Here is a 20257-nt window from a genome sequence, read left to right as displayed (position 1 = left end):
GAGTACCGTATACACCTGTGATAACGATACCGGTGGCGATGCTGATGCTGATGGTGGTGGTGATGATAATGATGGTGACGTCGATGATGATGGTGATGATGATGATGATGATGATGATGATGATGATGATATGCTGATATCCTTGCATTTTACAGTGGTGATAAGCAAACTTTAACATCTGAAAAATGAAAACACATTAGGTTGATCATATGATCAAGGCCGCTTGCGTTGCCTAGTGGTAAAAGCGTTCGCTCCTCGTGCCGAAAGTCCAGGTTCGATTCTCTGCATATCATAGGCACCATGTGGGAATCCCCCGCCGTGATATTGCTGTAATATTGCTAAGGCGGCGTAAAATCCGACTCACTTAAACTCTCATAAATCACTGTGCCATTGCTAACAAGGTTCTGCAGATGACACCGGAGTCTGTCAAGATTCAACTCTCGGTTGTTCTTCTTCCATTATATCTCACTAGGTGGCGCTACTGGCTTCGCTAGGTCGTTCATTCATCCACAGGGCTGTGTACATGAATGGCGGCACTTTCTTAAAGCGGTTGTCAAGTAGGAGTTTATGTCATGGGAAGTTCACCTCAACCGATTCCAGCAGTCCTGCTTTTATCTGATCCATTGACCTAAGTTTGTGGCTCTGTGACAACATGTACAAAAGAAAGTCTTTGTACAGGAGATGCAATGGGCTATTCATGGCATATCACAGGCTTTTACGGATTGTGAACCGGCCTCGCGATATCTAATCCGCTGTCCTCGCATAGATATTAACATATCTTCGAGATCTGTCTGAATGAATGGCGTGACAACATTCAAGAAGGACGTTAACGGTTATGTGAAATATTAGAATGATTCCACCAAAGAAGCCAAATCTTAAAGTTGTTTGATTCTTCGGTAGCATTTTCAATAAATGTTGTTCACGAAAGGTTCCTGAATACATTAATCGAGATTACGCTATCCGCATGGATGACCTATTCCTGCACAGATATATCTAGATCGGTGACGCTAAGCCGGTGACCCGTACCCAGATCCGGACATACCAGTGAAACAGGCACTCACTCACTCACTCATTCACTCACAATGTATCAATCTATCAATCTATCAATCAAACAATCAATCAAAATGGAAATCGTGTGACGGATGCTTGACTCATTGTAAGTCTTTGTACGCCATTGTATCGTTGCTAGTGGTACCAGTTACTGGTTTGGGCTAGACGAAGCATTGACGAAGCAAAGAGTTTAATCAGACGTCTCCTTGAGGGAGACTGGTATCACACCTGTGATCCCTGGCGATAAGAAATATGACATTGCGTACCAGGCCAGCAGTTAGACGTATCAACGTATAATCGTAAATTCTCCTCGGCGTAATATATATCTTGCAGGTGTACGTAAACAGGATGTGTTTGGTAACTTGAGCAGGGAGCACACGTGCACGAAGGGATGGTATTTCAGATGACAAATGAAAGAAGACAGAAAGATTGTGACCCAAATTTAGTGTCGCACACACGAATTTTTATTAAATGTATCCTCGAGAGTCAGTAAGAAACTAGAAATAACTGCCTTTGTTCTGTAAATCTCACCAAGTTTCAGCTTTCGCCTCTTTGTAAAATGATCTCTGTTATCTGCCTGTACCATAAACTTAAGTGCCCCACCCCCTGCAGTTTTCCCGTCCCATATTGCCAAGCAGGTGACCCACAAGGAGTAATACGGCCCTCCCTCAGTCCAGACTCATGAGTTATACTGTGCCTACCACAATAAGTTGTGAATACGTAGCCTTGCTGTGGCCAAACATTTTGTAACAATTTGGCAAACTTTGATATGTAAACAGCACATATAATTCAGTTTTATTTCATCTTAACATATCAGTTGAATCCCACTTGACCTTTGAAGATCCGGTTCCGAATAGATTTACAGCAACCCATGCTTGCCTTTATAGGCGACTATGCTTGTCGTAAGAGGCGACTAAAGGGATCGGGTGGTTAGGCTCGCTGACTTGGTTGATGCATGTCATCGTATCTCAATTGCGTGGATCGGTGGTCGTGATATCAATCACTGGATTGTCTGGTCCAGATTCGATTATTTACAGACAACCGTCATATAGTTGGAATATTGCTACGTGCGGCGTTACACAAAGAACAACAAAAACGGAAAAAACGGACCCTACTTATTTTGTGGATACCATAACAATAAATCAAACCAATAGATCGTTTGAGCTAGCTAAATATAAAAAAAATAGTCGATAGTCATATTTCCCTCTGTTGGTCCCACGTGAAATGTTCTTCATGAATACTGTAAATCATGAAATTAACGCAATAATAAGTCAGCACATTAATGCGAGTATAGAAGAACCCTGGCCTTAAATGCGTTATGACATTTATGAGAGTAGCCTTGCAAAAATCACTGTAGTCATAAAAACGATTTTTACATATATAAATACATACAGAGGAAATGCTTAGCATTTATCTTTTAAGGAAGAATGTGGGACTTGCTTAATACATATGTGTAATGATAAGTGTTAATGTCAACAGAAGTCCATTAATCTATATTAAGTAGTCATACCCAAGCAGTATCTAGCAGCTAAGCCAACGAGAGTGCTCCCCCTTGAGTAGTAACAAGATGGCCACCATGCTGACCACATGGTCTGAATAAAAGGGCTTTTTAACACGAAGTACCTTTCTTCAGTTATTGTTACAAACCACTACATGGTGTCAGAAGTGGGATAAACTAAAATACCAGCCACCATTAGAACCTCCTAAGATGTGCCTAAAAGCTTATGGTGGAATTGACATACCTGTTGAAGGACAGGCAGAACTCACAGTCACCTACAAAGGTAAACCATACAAGACTGTATTCATGGTAACACCAGACAACAATAGATGTATCCTTGGTGTGGAGGATTGTGAGAGACTGAACTTGGTTCGTAGAGTTTACGAAATCAATGTTGATGAGAAAAATTTGAACAGCTAGAATTCTACAAAGCCAGAAGATATTCTAAGTGAATATCAAGATGTATTCACAGGGCTTGGATGCTTGCCTGGTGAACATACCATAAAAGTGGACAAAGAAGTCACACCAGTCATAGAAGCTTGTAGAAAAGTGCCATTTGCTCTCCATGATCAACTTAAAGAAGAGTTGAACAGAATGAAATCACTTGGAGTGATCACAGGGGTTACAGAACCTACTGAATGGGTTAGTTCGATGGTGATTGTGCACAAGAAACAAGGGAAATTGAGAATATGCCTAGATCCTCGCAATTTGAATCTAGCAGTTCAGAGAGAACACTATAAACTCCCAACTCGTGAAGAAGTGATGTCGCAGTTTGCTGGTGCTAAAGTGTTTAGCAAGCTGGACGCCTCCTCAGGCTTTTGGCAAATGAAGCTAGATCATGCCAGCTCAATGCTGACAGCATTCAACACACCATTTGGGAGATACCGTTATCTCAGACTCCCATTTGGTATTTCAAGTGCGCCAGAAGTGTATCATCGAACCATACATCAACTCTTCGAGCACATTAGAGGTGTAAACACCAGTATGGATGACATGATCATCTTTGGTAAAGACACCAGAGAGCACAACGAGCGACTGAAAGCAGTACTTCAGAAGTGTAGAGACAGTGGTCTGAAATTGAATAGAGAGAAATGTGAAGTGGGTGTCACAGAGCTTACCTTCCTGGAAGATAGAATTTCTGTTGATGGACTCAAACCAGACCCTCACAAGGTGAAAGCCATCATGGATCTTCAGAAACCCACAGAAAAGAAGGAACTGCAACGGTTCTTTAGGATGGTTAATTACCTAGGAAGGTACATTCAAGACCTCTCAACAAAATCAGCACCACTTAGGCAGCTGTTGGAAAAAGACAGTCATTGGTCTTGGTCTCATGAACAGGACAAATCATGGGAAGAACTTCGAAACCTCATCTCACAAAGACCGGTTCTTCAATTCTATGATACCAAGAACCCATCAAAGTGTCTACAGATGCATCAAAACATGGACTTGGTGCCATACTGCTGCAACAACATGAAGATGCATGGATGCCAGTAGCATATGCGTCAAGGGCGATGACCACTGCAGAGACTCACTACGCACAGATCGAGAAGGAAGCACTAGCAATGTGTTTTGGAGCTGAACGGTTCCATCAATATGTGTATGGGAGAAAGTTTCTCGCAGAAACTGACCATAAACCACTGATTCCCATCTTCAAGAAAGCTCTGAATGACTGTCCTCCACGTATTCAACGTTTCCGTCTTCGCATGCAGAAATATGACATGGAGGTAATGTACACTCCTGGTCGAGAGATGTATGCAGCAGATACCCTGTCAAGGAACTTTCCTAGTGATCAATCACCCACCAGTACAACTGAAGCAGATGTACAAATGTATGTTGACAGTATCTTGTCAACAGTGCAGGTGTCAACCGACAGATTCGCACAGATCAGAGCAGAAAGCAACATAGATCCAGAAATGACAGCTCTAAAAGCAATCATCTTGACAGGTTGGCCTAATGAAGATTCACAGTGCCCAAGAAACCTGGATGATTTCTGGAATTATCGAGATGAACTTTCATGTATTGACGGAGTAGTCTTCAAAGGCAACCGCATCGTCGTGCCCAAAGGTATGCGGAAACTGATGTTGCAGAAAATACATGCAGGACATCTGGGTCAAGAAATATGCAAGCAGAGAGCTAGAGAAGTTCTATTCTGGCCTCGAATGAATCATGGCGTAGATGTCATGGTAAGTGGATGTGAGACGTGCTTGAATTATCGTCATCGTCATCAACCTGAACCACTATCACCTCACCCAGTAGCTACTCAGCCATGGCAGCATGTCTCCACTGATCTTTTTGAACTCTACTCAAAAGACTATCTTTTAGTTGTGGACGCATACTCTAACTTCCCAGAAGTCATTGCTTTGCCAAATCAGTCCAGCCAAGCCGTCATCAAAGCACTACGATCCATATTTGCCAGACATGGTTCACCAGTTGAACTGTTCAGTGATAACGGACCATGTTATGCGAGTGCAGAATTTGCAGATTTTGCTGTTGAATGGGACTTTAAACACACTACATCTAGTCCTAAATACCCCCAGTCAAACGGTCTTGCAGAACGCACAGTCCAGACTGTCAAAAACATCATGAAAAAGTGCATTGACAGTGGGGAAGATCGTACCACACCTCTAGCTGGTAGTTTCTCTCCGTCACAGCTGTTAATGAATCGGACAATCAGGTCCAATCTCCCACTGAAGAAAGATCTCCTTCAGTCAAGTACACCTGATCCAGATCAAGTCATCAAACACAAGCTGGTTTCGAAAGAGGAACAAAAGTACTACTTCGACCAGAAAGCATCTCCTCTACCTCTACTCCAGTTAGAACCAGGTAGCAGTGTGAGAGTGTATCGAGACACCAATAATGACTGGAAAACGAAAGGTAAAATAGTGCAAAAGATAGCACCAAGATCCTACCTTGTGAAAACAGAGGGAGGTGGAAGACTGAGACGAAATCGCCGTGATCTCCTCCTTACTCCTCATGACAACACACCTCGCATTACAAATAACCAGCCTGCAACAACAACAACAACTACAACTTGCTTGACAACTCCCGAAGCACAGCACAGTGGTACTACAACACGATCTGGCCGAGTCATCAACAAGCCATCTCGTCTGATCGAAACCGAGTGATGTGTGAATTCTGAACTGTTAAAGTTTCATGTTTCGGAAGTTGATTTTCAGTAGACAAGGTTTTTGTCAGAGACTTTAATTGAGTTTAGTTTAAGTTCTAAAGTTAAGAGAATGGCAAGCCATCATAAATGTGCAAACTGAATGACAAGAAGAGACACTCATCAGGAAGGAACTGAACATGATCAATTTGACATGATGTGTCATTTTAAGCACTCATTGAAAAAGAAAAGAAAAGAAATTAAACTTATCTATTGTTGATGTGCTTAGCAAGGCTTTAAAGTGTTTACATTGTTACCAGTTTAATTCAGAGTTTATATAATGTTAATTTCAACTTAGAAAGGGAGATGTAATGATAAGTGTTAATGTCAACAGAAGTCCATTAATCTATATTAAGTAGTCATACCCAAGCAGTATCTAGCAGCTAAGCCAACGAGAGTGCTCCCCCTTGAGTAGTAACAAGATGGCCACCATGCTGACCACATGGTCTGAATAAAAGGGCTTTTTAACACGAAGTACCTTTCTTCAGTTATTGTTACAAACCACTACAATATGTATGTGGACATATATGAATGTACATTTGGATGAATATAGATATACCTCCTTATAGATAGCGATCGTAGATGATTGTAGAACGTGCACGAAGTAAATGCAATAATTATGTGAGTAATCGGGTAAATACCACGTTTAGCAATATTCAGCCATGTTGCGATATTGGTTTCCAGCATACAAGACAGACCATGAAATTATGACTTGAATTTGGACCTGGCTTTCTGGTGTGATGTAACACCTCATTATCTAATGTAGAAAAGGAGCTAAAAGCACGAATAAAGATTACGAGATGAAACTTATGTATACATCTGGGCATATATTTGCGTAGTATTACTACGTTAATTCATCAGTATATATGTATTTTGCGCAAAGGATATTGTAGATCGACGCTTACATGCGCATATAACCTATTCACCAGTGCTGTAATATTTAATTCATTTGTCTTTTGATACATATAGATAGGAACATGGAGAGGCTGTCTGAAGAAATATAGACATGCATGGGATCTTTTGGATAGTTGTACTTCACGGCTAGACAAACGCTTAGTCCCTGAAAATACATTATTTTGGTTAAAACGAGAAACTATATTTAAATTTAAAAGGAGCCCAAGTGAGATGGAAATTTCAGCCTGAACCCGTTGAACATCTAGGCCTGTTTCATTTGGGGCTATAGCATTGCAGTAAGGCCTGGGCGGAAGGGAAAATAATATGGTTCAGGGACTGTGAGACAAACTACATCATGGTCTGTATCGCCGTCCTGATCTTTAGAGCTACGAAATTAGAGCCATCTGAGACAGCCACTCGACACCTGTTTACACCCATCAGATACCAGTCACTACTGTCACTACTCCTCTCTCCAAACGAAAAAAAACCCGAAAAATGTCGGAAGTGTATATTTTTAATCCTTCTAATTTACTATTTAGATACATGATCTAACTTAAAAGTAATTATATAGATATGTGATGCTGCTACCGTTTTGTCGCCATTGTGTAGCTATTGTGGAGTTATTATGAATATCAAATACATGTCTTGAAATATAGACTTGTAAAAGAGTTAATCAAAGAACCATATGCAGCAGTTTAATTGGCGTGTATCGATATATTATCCATTTACACACTTATTATGGACATATACAAAATTTCATTGTACCTTATTATTAAAAACATTACCCGTGAAGATCCGGGTTAAAATAGGCCTTCAACAACCCATGCTTGTTCGAAGGCGACTAACCTGATCGTGTGAATAGGCTCGCTGACTTGGTTGATGCATGTCATCGTATCCCAATTGCGTAGATCGGTGCTCTTGGTGATGATAACTGGATTGTCTGGTCCAGACTGGATTATTTACAGACCGCCGTCATATAGCTGGTATATTGCTGAGTGCGGCGTTAAACAACAAACAAACAAAATCTATTATTAAACACCTTCCAACAATGAGAAATTAAAATTATTTTTCTATATATTCTGTTATATTTATAACATAATTTGATTCATAATTTAATTATTGCGTTGCTTTCTTCCCTGTCATTCAATGTACATGTTCAACCCCCTAAACTTTTAATATTTCATTTTTCACAAATGGCTACGTTAATGAGTTGCCTTGATCTCTCGTTACCTACTGACACGAACAGATTAAAATAATTTGTTTTACTATCATATTTCTGTTTATCTAATTCATAATACGAAATTGATAATTCATTTATCACAGTACAGATCATATTCGTTTATATCACTATCTGATGCTAAGGTTTTATTGCAGAAATTATAATTAATTCAAAACGTAGAAAGATACACAATTTGCCATTATTTGACTTTTAAACTGTACAAAGTATGATATAATGATCAGAATGCCTGTAACGGGTAGTATTTAAGAAAGAAATATGTGTCGATAAGTCCCATTTTTCAGATATGCCCTTCAGTAGTATTATTGTATATCTCCAAAGAGAGGTTTACATTGTAGTTATCATTATTTGTGGATAATTCAAAAAGCAACATAGAAAATATATATGCTACCATGACGAAAGAATACAGAGTATACATAACTCGCAATTATCCAAAAGAGATTTCAAATCACAATAACATATCTGATATAAAGAGAGGTGGTAATGATTTAATCTCTACATTGTGCCCTTGGTCGTGAGCCCTTGTTCTATTCAGCAAACAGCCCCAAACCGAAACTCCACAACATATCCGATCACACTGATTCAGGCTGTCCCAGTTCTTCATGCGATACTGACGCCCTAGACTAACATTGAGTCTCTGAAATCTTATATTACACAAGATCCTTCTTGACTCTAAAATAAAATAAAAAATTGGAATAGAGCTAGCTTGAGCTGGCTAGACTTGCTTTTGTATGCATTTCTAGATTATGTTTTTTCATAAAATAAATATATTCCACGGTCATGGTGCAGGACTACCGACGCCCGTTCGTCTAAATTTAAAAGGAATCCAGCTCAAGTCTAGAACGATTTGGCAAGCCTAGATTGCCTCAATTCTATCCATGAATGTAAGCATTGATAAAAAAATATTGTTCTTGTCTGCTTCAGATTATATTTTGTAGAGACATATTTTTAACTAGGAAAATTGTACTGACACCGGCGCTGTCCCTATTGAAGCTATTTATAAGAATTTCTAATTGTCGTCCATTGTTCGATGTCAATACATCGATGACAAGTGAGGATATCATAAAGTAATCGTTGATGCCGCGCTACACTATAATAAAAATTATAATCATGTTGACTGGTGTGTACATTACTACAGTGAACATGTACATGATCATGCCCTAATAATCAAATGCCGTAATGTCAAATACTAATATATTATTGTGTGATGAATTTAACTGGATCAGTGGTAACATGTGATATTAATATTCCATCAATTTCTCTCCTGGTTGGTCCATCCATGTCTACAAAATGAACATAATACAATTAAAATGGAGCCTAGAACAATTCTTAATTTCAGCCTAGGGCTGTGGAAACTTTCCCAATCGTTATAGATTTGAGTTGGTCTTATTTTTTACATTATTCTCTTGGGTCAACGCCACAGCTCATACAATGCACTAACAAGACCAGATTGCCCCCCGCCGGAGCTCCTGGATTTTGGTTATATCATCTAACATGGCCAACTCTGCTCTTAAGTAAACAAGAACTTAGTCAGCGAGGGGTCCTTTATCATCCCTATGTGACTGCTTATAATAATCTGATATCTCTTCCCAAAGACCTGGTTAATAATATATTTTCTGCTGATTATTCGAAACAGAGTGAGTGAGTTGGTACTACATATGTTTACGGTTCTATTTTAAATGACTGCAGCGCTCCATTATGAAAACAAATTGTTTTAACGCCGCTCTCAGCAGTATCCCAGTGATATATGACGGCGGTCTGTTGTATATGAAATAAATGCAAATTGAATCTTGAATCTTGAAAGTTGTAACATTTCCGCTAATAAGTATCACATGCAGTATACAGTATATCAACTGCAATATACTGTATACAACATTCAGTATACAGAGTGTCGCGAGCTCTGCGCTGGGCTGGAGCACACATTTCCTACCCCTCTCCCTTCGGCAAACACCTCATGAGGGTTGCAACGAGGTCACAGGTCAGGCGTGCACTCGTCAGTTGTCTAATGCGGTCAAGAGTAAGATCTTCCGGAAGGCCACTGCACTAGAGGTATGTGGATTGTTGATGAGGTACTACGTGTTTGTAACTGGGAGTCGAAGACTAAGCACTTTTAGAGAAGAGCTCACAATAAAACGTTATGGACTCGCGGACGGACTTGTGTTTTCATTTCAAGACTTACATGTATCAGGTTGAACTTCTACGACAGATGTAACTTGGTTACCGCTTCCTAACTGTAACATTAACTGACTGACTGACTGAAATTGGAGATTTTACGTGCGCTTTCCGACTTAAAGCGTTTAAAGCATTAACTAAACTTTACGCCTTTTATACACATTTGTGATGAGGCGACAATGCGACAACGAGACATATTTTGACCTTGAAAATGTCGCGTTACGGCATCGTCGCCCTTTTGTAAAATAAAGAAAAGGATTATTCAAAGAGCGACAATGCAAACACGCGACAATGCGACAAATGGCCAATTGTCGCGCTTTTGTTAATTTTGACACGTTTTGCTTGTTTTTGTAAGGGCGTCAATGCGACAATGCGACAATGTCCCTTCCATGTGATCCGTGCAAATAAAACTGAGTTATGAAATACAAGTCTGACATGCCAATTAAAAGATAAAGTGTTGCAGCTTCTGATTTCATAGATCTTCAAGAAGGATGATAAGTAATGGGATTGGTGATGAGTTCAACTGCATGCCGAGTCAAAACGCTGTGATTAACAATAATGCTCCGAGTCAATACATTTTGTCAAAATGTATGACATGTATTACGAGAATGAACATATTGTTTATACTCGTCCATGTTTTTGACAGACAATATAATTTACATGCTCGGTAAAAGTGAGGACGGGCATCATTGTGTGTTTCCGTGCTTTGTTCAGGTGAACAGTTGACTTGTCCTTGCATGTGTTTGTGACGGGTGCCACTTGTGTGGCAGGATACGCTCACCTTTTCCAGAACACCCGTTGGATGGCCTGAACCAATTCGGATTTTAATCCCACATCAGTCTGTACACCGTGATATAACTGAAATACTGTACAGTTGAAAATGGTGTTTAATGCGATTACCGTAGTGTGTTACTGCAACTGTTCAAATGTTGTGCAGTTCTGTTATGTAATATGTAAAAGAAAGCATATTCAATTATCCAATTGATTTGAATAGTGCGTCAGTGTATTTTTACTAACACCCCAAACCGTAATTTAAACACATATAATAACAGATCATATACACGCATGGTGCCTTGACTTACTGTTAACTTTAATAGGCCATCCCGGATTAAAATAGTCCCCCCCCCCCCCCCCCCCCCCCCCACCCCATGTTTTAGTATGTTTACAAGAAATATATTCCAAACAATATCCTCATTAGATGAGAATTACCTCAGTAAGTCAATTACAATGACAGAGCGTCGTAATACATTTACATCAAGTACAAGACGTCAAAATGGCCGACACGATAACGTGACGGGAGAGAGTTGTTAATGAACCTGTGGCTATTACAAGTGTTAGCCATCACTGATCAGTTGGTCGATCATTGAAAGGTGATTGTCAAGATGTGTCAAATAGATACTAAGGAAAATTCATAGATTGCTGTAGATTGTCACTACGATAGTTTGGATGTTTTTTTCGTTTGTTTTTTTCTGGGATGGGTTGTAGCGAGGGTATCCTTAAACGGGCATGCAACCACGCTTCTGTATGAATTCGTACTAGGGAATTCCAAGGGTTTTCCCCAGGAATGTGGAAGTAGTCAGTGTTTACGCCATTTCAAGAATACAGTTACGTGAAGAAAGTCATGTGACCGACCTCTCGTCCTAGCCGTATATCTTGTAAACTTCACATTAAAAAAATAGTTATTATTATAACCAAATGAAACACAACCCATTATTCGATAGGGGTAACTGTTCATAGCCGAGGGATATGTTACCACAATAAACTTGGTAACATTGTTTGGTTTGACTTCTTGGCGCGTGCCTGAATTCCATTAACATGTTACATATCCTAAAACTGGCTTATCAGCAAATCTCGCTGCACTGCGCGCTACAGATACTAGAGCAAGGCATGCCAGAAATACGAAACCTAAAGCTTTCGAAAGGAAGCCTCAGGAATCACGTGCGTCGGGGGACCAGCGCCATCTGATTGGCCATTAACAGGTGTACAAGGCGGAGTAAAAAGCATCGTTTTTCCGTCGATTTTACGCTTGAAAAACTCGACCCTTTTCTGCACACTTTCTAGACGCTCACCAATTAATCAATTTTAATGAATTTTTAGTCGTTTTTCCGTCCAATGACCATATACGAAAAAAAACGACGTTTTCCTGTTTGCAGTGTCAGTCGGAAAGCGCACGTTAATTCTCCTAAATATCACCTTCCAATACAACAAATTACACAACACTTTCTGGATTGCTATGCAGTGCACCACAACACACCATTTAATTCAACATTAATATCACATTTACATATATCTCAGTCATTTGACATCCATGATATACACAATATCTAACATATGACATTCAATAAATTTACAATATACAAATACTGACAACGAGTCTCGATTAACGCGACAAGCTTCAAATACGTGGCAACGAGCCCTACAAAAGTCAACAAGCCATAATCAATGATAATCATCATACTTTCATGAGCAACGAGCTACTGTTTACATGCGACAGGCATCAGTTTCTCAGGGCGACAAGCCTCCATGTTCACCACATTCTCAGGGCGACAAGCCTCCATCTTTGGCGACATGCCATCATGGTTAACACTGTTAACCGCACATACTGCAACTTAGAAACAATCTTTAATAAAAGTAAAGTTTTCAGTGGCGCACTGCAAGCGAGAATGACCACTCTATACATGCCTCACCTTATATAGCCCCTTATAAGCGCCCTCTACTATTACACAACACAATGTTGTATTTTCCTACGCTAGGAGAAAGTAATTTCTTTCTTATTCGTACCTCAAACGAAAAAAAAAAATATTTCTCCTAAATATCACCTTCCAATACAACAAATTACACACCATTGTTAGCTGCAGCTGTTGCACCGCCTGCACTATGCAAACCATACTTTGATATATCTCTGACAAAGGGGGCAAAAGCTTCAATAAACTCTTCCATCAAACGAGTATATGACATACTTGAATTTTGTTTTCTTAAGACATAAGATGTCTTACACTTTGATAAGTTTCTGAAAAGATGCTCTTGTGACTCATTATCAATACAAGCCGCTTCAACATATTTTTCTAACCAAGAAACCGGGCATAGCTTCCCTCTTGTTCTGCTTATTAATAACCAGGCACCATCTCGATACATGTCAGTTTTCGATTTCTCAATAAACACTGTCATATAAGATTCGTAAAAAATAATATCACATCTCTTCAAATTGAGAATCTCAGCAGATCTCAAAAAGCTGGCATAAGCAAATAAACTGATAGCAACAATGCGAATATCCTTCAAGCAATCGCTGTGTTGCTTTACATCAACAAATTTCTCTAAAATATCTACTGTAATGGGAGACACCGCCCCAATTTGCTCGCTAGGTGGCGCAAATGTACTAGTGCTTATAAGGCACAACCGGAAGTCAGCTTTCAAAGTGGCTCGTATCGAAGATTCACTCGACCGTTATCAGCTATGCCAAGATACTGCTCTGTTCCGGGTTGTAAAAATAAGACTGGAGGACATAAATACCCTTCAGACCCTGACCGGCAACAAAAGTGGCGCGTGACGGTAAGAAGAGTTGATGTTCCAACAAAGAATCTGTGGAAGCCAGAGACAGGCGACGTAGTCTGTAGAGCTCACTTCACTGATGATGATTTCGTGGACACACTATTAGGTTCGTAAAAACAGTAGGGCTGAAACGATATCCCGGGACACCGATGCATCGCGATTCACTCCATACGATACGGTGTGCGATTTGTGAGGTGCTGTATCTCGATTTTTCACGATACGTTTTTTCAAAGACGTATATACGTACGTCTTTTTTTGTAAATAAACTTTTATCACAGATACGTTTTAAATGTGTTTTAACTCTTTCAACGCCGCAGGCCGGTAAACCGGCCAAGAAGCATTAGTCACGTCAAAATAGTATATATTTTTATGGACCTACCTGTCATACCATTCATTTATTAAATCTATCACATCTCACAATGTCTGAAATACGTATTCTATTTCAATTTATCAAAATGAATCATTTTTTTATCGATAGATTATTTCTACACTATTTCCCGCAATGTTTTTGAAAATATAATTCTCGGATGCACATCGAACATGTCAAAGAGCAAAAGAAAGACGTTTCAAGCAAATCTTTAAATATATATACAAAGTGATAAATAAAATCAACAAAAATATATCTAAAAGTGGTCAAACTTACAGCTAAGTTATTATTTCCATCTTTTCGTGCGATCGCGTGTGATGTTAGTCAAATGACATCTCGGCTTTCGTCGCATCGAATTCTCGGCTCGGACACGATGTTCAATGTCAAAATATATGCATGAAAAATCTTTGTCACAGCTTGTAACCTAGCATGAAACATCCACGAAGCTCCATATTTTTAATATAGATCGCGATTTCCTGCTTTAAACGTTCAGAATCACACGATGTAACCAAAATATTTCGTAAAAATCTGAAATTCATCGTACACGAGGATTTGTAATTTGATTGCCTGTCTCAGGTCACGTGCTCAAATTTGACCAATTATGAACCTTGTAGCAGATTTCGGCAAGAAAGCGTCATTAGAAACCATTTTATCCAACGAAATCTTATGTTATAGCTACGAAAAAGACAAAGGCCAAAACCCCAACTAACTGTGATACTTGGTTTATCTACCTTAGCAAACCTTTATATCTTCACAGATGTTTAGAGAAGAAATTAAAATTTTATCAACAAGTAAAGAATTTTTATTATCTTTGATATATCTTTTTAGAAACGATACCCGCAGTATGGTGTAGAGTTAACATTTTGGGGAGTAATGTACAATGTAGCGTAGCGCAACTGAGACCGGGAACCAGGTTTGTGTGTAGGAAATTAATAGACCAATCAGCGTTCGCGTCTCACGGCGGAGAGTTTTCCAGTCGTGTATATTGCACGGCATTGGTCCACTGTTTGCACGATATCGTGTATATAGACGGTCCGCAATGTTACGAGCGTGAAGGTGAAAAAACAAGCTTTCTAGCGATGTGTCATATGTCAGTCTTCGACAAAGGTGTTATTCATACGAAGCTTTCGAAAACGGAGGTATTTCTCCATGTTACTGAGCGGACAGCCGCTGTTATCTGGAAAAGAGTGAAAACAGATTCTATTCATAATTCTTTTTAAAATAATTTTCCAATTACGTATACAATGAAAATAAAAAAAGAAATAAGTAGATTTTTTGAAATCTTAAATTTGCCCCAAATCGTCAAATTTTCGCTTCCTTGGTCTTTAATCTGGACGTTATGAATGTGTTAGCTTACTTTTTTTTTTATTTACAACGAACTTAATTAAGTTGTAAATGCATTATTTAAATAATGTGATAAACATAACTTTCATATTTATAAACACTAGGATTAGACCTTTCAAATGGTGTATAACATGGCTGTTGCTATAATTGTTTTTGATTGTTTTTTTGCCTTTATTCACGAAAATGGCAAATCATTAGTTACTGGACACTGGTACATTTAGTATTTACTCCTAGAATCTACCATCTAGTCACAACTCACAAATATGTAGGACTGTTACTTTTGTGTTTGCTAGCCATTACATGGAAATGGCAGATGATTCATTAAGTTAAAATACTCATTACAGTATATATTTTATGACTCATGAACATTCATCACTTTCATTTAATTTTTCATTTTAATAAACTAAGTTTAATTCATTTATCTCTTGTCTTCTCTTGTCACTATGTGTATCGTAGCGTATCGAGATACGTATCGAATCGTGATGTAAGTATCGAGATACATATCGTATCGTGACCTAGGTGTATCGTTGCAGCCCTACATGTTAGTGTGTATGTGGTTGTTTTCACAAGTCCGGACTTATGCTGGTTTTCCAGTGTGAAGAGAACATTTGGCTTATCTTGTCAAATAACGTTTATCAAACTTGGTGACCTGATGAGGTGTTTTTTAATGCTATTCGATAAGATTATATAAGCCAAGTAATCTCTGTGCAATTTTTCTTAAAGAATATGCCTCTTGAAATAAGCGTATACCTATTGTTTTGGAAAACAAGGGACAGAAATATTACTCTTGTTTGTTTGTTGTTAACGCCGCACTCAACAATATTCCAGCTATATGACGGCTGTTACTCTTGAAATATATGTACACTTATGTTAAATCACATTATAAACGACAAAATTATAATTACTCTGGAAATATATGTACACCTATGTTTAATTAAATTATAGACGACAAAACGTTCCTCTTGAAATACACGTGCGCCTATATTTAATTACAATATAAACGACAAAATAGCACTCCTGATATTATATGCGCTATGCTTAATTAAATAATAAATGCCAAAAATGCAAGTTGTTGCTCTGCAATTCCTATACATATGTTTGGAAAAATTTAAACTGATAGTGAACCAAAATATTCATTTTTCCTTAATATATTGATCTCCTGTAGTATGACCACAACCATAAGACCGATATATTGTGTATATGAGGTCTCTCGCTGTCGATTGCAGATTCCAAGAATTATCTCCCTTTCACGACTAAACTCCTGCTGTGAGCAATATCAATTTCTTGGTCAAGAAGCTAGCTGGAGTTGTCCCTCTTATAATATGTTACGACGCCTTCATTCGTGACCAACTCGTGCTATTCCGAGACAAGCCGAATAGCGACTCATGTTCCTCTCGGGGCCATTCTTGCGACTGCATTCCTGTTGTCAACGCGCATGTGTTGACGGGGAAATTAGCTCAGATTGAAGGCGAAGAATACGTTGAGTCCAAACTTTTTTTAGTCGGCAATAAAACAAAATACAATTAGAAATATGTCGAGCGGAGATTCCAACTCAACAAGTACAAGTGAAGTCCAGCAAGCAGGCGTATCCTACTCGCGGCTGTACATACAGGTGCTGTCGGAATACCAGACTGACTAACAGTAAAGATGAAAACATATATATACACTATAGGACAACAATAGACAGACAATGAAACAATAGCGTTGCCCTTGACATGGGGCTTATGGATGTGGTTACAGACACGGCCCCGGGGAAAATGGATTAAGGCTATAAATGTCATAATGTGAAATGCTGTGTTAGACAAAGGTTCAACTGACCGCTGTTACGCATGGATTACATCATGTTAAAATTGTCCAGATTTCCTAAACGATACTGTACAAAAGGGATGTTGTTCAGAAGCTACAATTCTTTAACATTGCGTTGTCCAGAGTGCAGTTAAGTCACTCTGTGACAATTGCCGCCCTCTCGAGAAAGACATGTCCTCATGTCGAGATAAGTCGCTATTCAAATGTTCAAATATAACGTGAAATTGTCAGTTATCATAATATTAAAAATAATTATCCCGAATGCGAACGATCTGTTGCACTCTGGCCCGGTGTTCCTGCATGTAGGCCACGTGGGCATCATATGGGGATTCTTCATATGGTTTAGGCCCAGGTACACATTTTTCATTAGTGTCCAGGTATGCTACGGCGACACTGTCAAGCTTAGCCTCAGGGATCCAGGTGTTTTTGTTGTTGGGTAGATTCTGCCATTTGATGAGAAATTCGGGTTTGTTGTTCTTGACTCGCCGCTTAAGAACTCTTTCTGTAATTCGGGTAGAGCTGGGTTGGTTAGGTGGCGACTGTGTAGTTGTTTTAGTTTTCAGCACTGACGTTGCAGTTTCTATTTTAGTTGAGGTCTGAGAACCAACACTGGCAAACGAGACCGGGTTCGTCATGGTCCCAGTGTTCACTGATGGGGACTTCTCAGATTGACATGACGCATCACTGTACGTAGGTGTTGCCTTCTTGTTGATACACTTGGCAACTGTACTGGCACTATTTACGTTTGAGGTGCTCAGCGAGGGACATTCATCAGCATGGAGTTGGGCACATTTTCTCTTCATATAACTGTTATGGCGTTTCCTATCTCGCTCCATTTTGGCCCGCGACTTCATGGTTGACGACTTTATTATGACATTACTCACTGTGGCTGCTGGCTGTTTCCTCCATTTTTGGTTCACTTGAAGGTTGTCCATACTTTCTTGGATGGTCCATTCAAGATGAAGGTGCTGGAGATCCATGTTGATCAGGACGCTAACGATTTCATGGGGTAGACACAGGACTTGGGGATTCATCCTCGATATATATACACGTATGTAGATGGTAGGCAAGTGGAGAGGTTAGGGGATCGGGAGTAAGCTCAAAAGTTACTCCAGCCGGATTCTAACACCAGTTGTCAACGCGCATGTGTTGACGGGGAAATTAGCTCAGATTGAAGGCGAAGAATACGTTGAGTCCAAACTTTTTTAGTCGGCAATAAAACAAAATACAATTAGAAATATGTCGAGCGGAGATTCCAACTCAACAAGTACAAGTGAAGTCCAGCAAGCAGGCGTATCCTACTCGCGGCTGTACATACAGGTGCTGTCGGAATACCAGACTGACTAACAGTAAAGATGAAAACATATATATACACAATAGGACAACAATAGACAGACAATGAAACAATAGCGTTGCCCTTGACATGGGGCTTATGGATGTGGTTACAGACACGGCCCCGGGGAAAATGGATTAAGGCTATAAATGTCATAATGTGAAATGCTGTGTTAGACAAAGGTTCAACTGACCGCTGTTACGCATGGATTACATCATGTTAAAATTGTCCAGATTTCCTAAACGATACTGTACAAAAGGGATGTTGTTCAGAAGCTACAATTCTTTAACACTGCGTTGTCCAGAGTGCAGTTAAGTCACTCTGTGACACTTCTAAGCACAAACGGGCATACCTAATACAATGGTCAACTCGTTGCGTAATTCCCCCATGTATCATATATATTCCAGATGCTTTTGAAAGCACACTGGGACTTACGGTATTATACGGTATGATTGAACACATTTAACTGTATAAGGTATATTTTAAAGTAAGACATATGTAAAATAAAAATTTATTCCTTAGGGTGTTCTTTGACCAAAATACTTGAAGTGATACGCGCATGCTGATTGGTTTGTTGTATTTTCGCACATAACATTCAACGATAAGGGACGAGTCTTCTTGCAGGTGACGGAAAGGGACGAGTGGTCCAGTCGTCTAAGGCGCCGCGATTCGCTGTGCAGAGTTGCGTCCCTTGGGCACGCCAGAAACCTATGATTGTGGGTTCAAATCCCGGTTCGCCCCAATTATGTTTCTAGGTTTGTCAGCACCATACCCGTGCTCGTGGGTTTCACCGAAGTGGTAAACGTCTGAGACCTGCATCACTGCGGGCTTTCCCCCCACATTAAGCTCACACGCAGTGATATAACTGGAATACTGTTAAAAGCGGCGTTAAAGCCAACTCACTCACACTCACTCACTCCAATGAAAATTGCTGCACATTCCAATGAAAATTGCTGTTGGTGTGATACAACCAGAAGCAGCCCTTGACCACGTCGCAAGGTCCATAGTCTGTTTGTATTTAAAGGTGGCTAACTCTGTGATATCCATATATATCTGTGAATCTCCTTGGATACTGACTAAATATCATGACAACTGCACAGTTAGACAATGAACGTCAGACGTTTGTCATTTCCCATTAGACATTAATGAAATACCGACACTATTGATAATGTTGATGATCCTGCCTCATGGAATATTACACATCAATCCATTGTACTTTTGAAATTCACCTAAGAGTTACATGATAAAGCTCTGTGTATTGACTTTACCTCACTGTGTTCTGGTATGCTTCCTGAAAATTATTATAGGGACGACATTGTTTGACAGGCATTTCTTAGACGTTGGCGGAAGACAAAGGAGTCTTGTTGACAACAGTATAAGGATGTATACAGAAACCTTGCTATAAGAGTATATCAAAGAATTTGTTATCCATATACTGTGTCTATTTTGTCCAAGGATGTGTTGAAACACATCACGTGTGAACTGAATAACTCAGAGGACTTTTGCCTGTCTCAGATTTTTCCTGACGTGGATCTGACGTCACGTGTCCTCTGACATTGGAAGATGATGTGGGATTGGTATGGGAGATTTCGAATTCCCGTGAAGATGACACAAAACGTGCACATTCGCTGAAATGCTTAAATTGTGTACACTGTACTTATAGTAAATACCTTTCTTCATATACGGATATTTTTTTTAGAAAGATAACAGTAGTAACATGTAGGTGCGAAAACATATAAATACATTTTAGATTTGTTTCCACATATGGAGTGTTTTATTCTTTGTTAAACGTATCTCGTCATTTGTTATATTCAAACGTATTGTTGTTGTTTTTTTAGAATTAT

The sequence above is a fragment of the Haliotis cracherodii genome, unplaced genomic scaffold (genome assembly GCF_022045235.1).
Source record: "Haliotis cracherodii isolate W230 unplaced genomic scaffold, xgHalCrac1.p SCAF_10, whole genome shotgun sequence".
In the NCBI taxonomy this organism is placed as follows: domain Eukaryota; kingdom Metazoa; phylum Mollusca; class Gastropoda; order Lepetellida; family Haliotidae; genus Haliotis; species Haliotis cracherodii.
The sequence above is the reverse complement of the archived record's forward strand: the minus strand, read 5'-3'. Positions refer to the sequence as shown.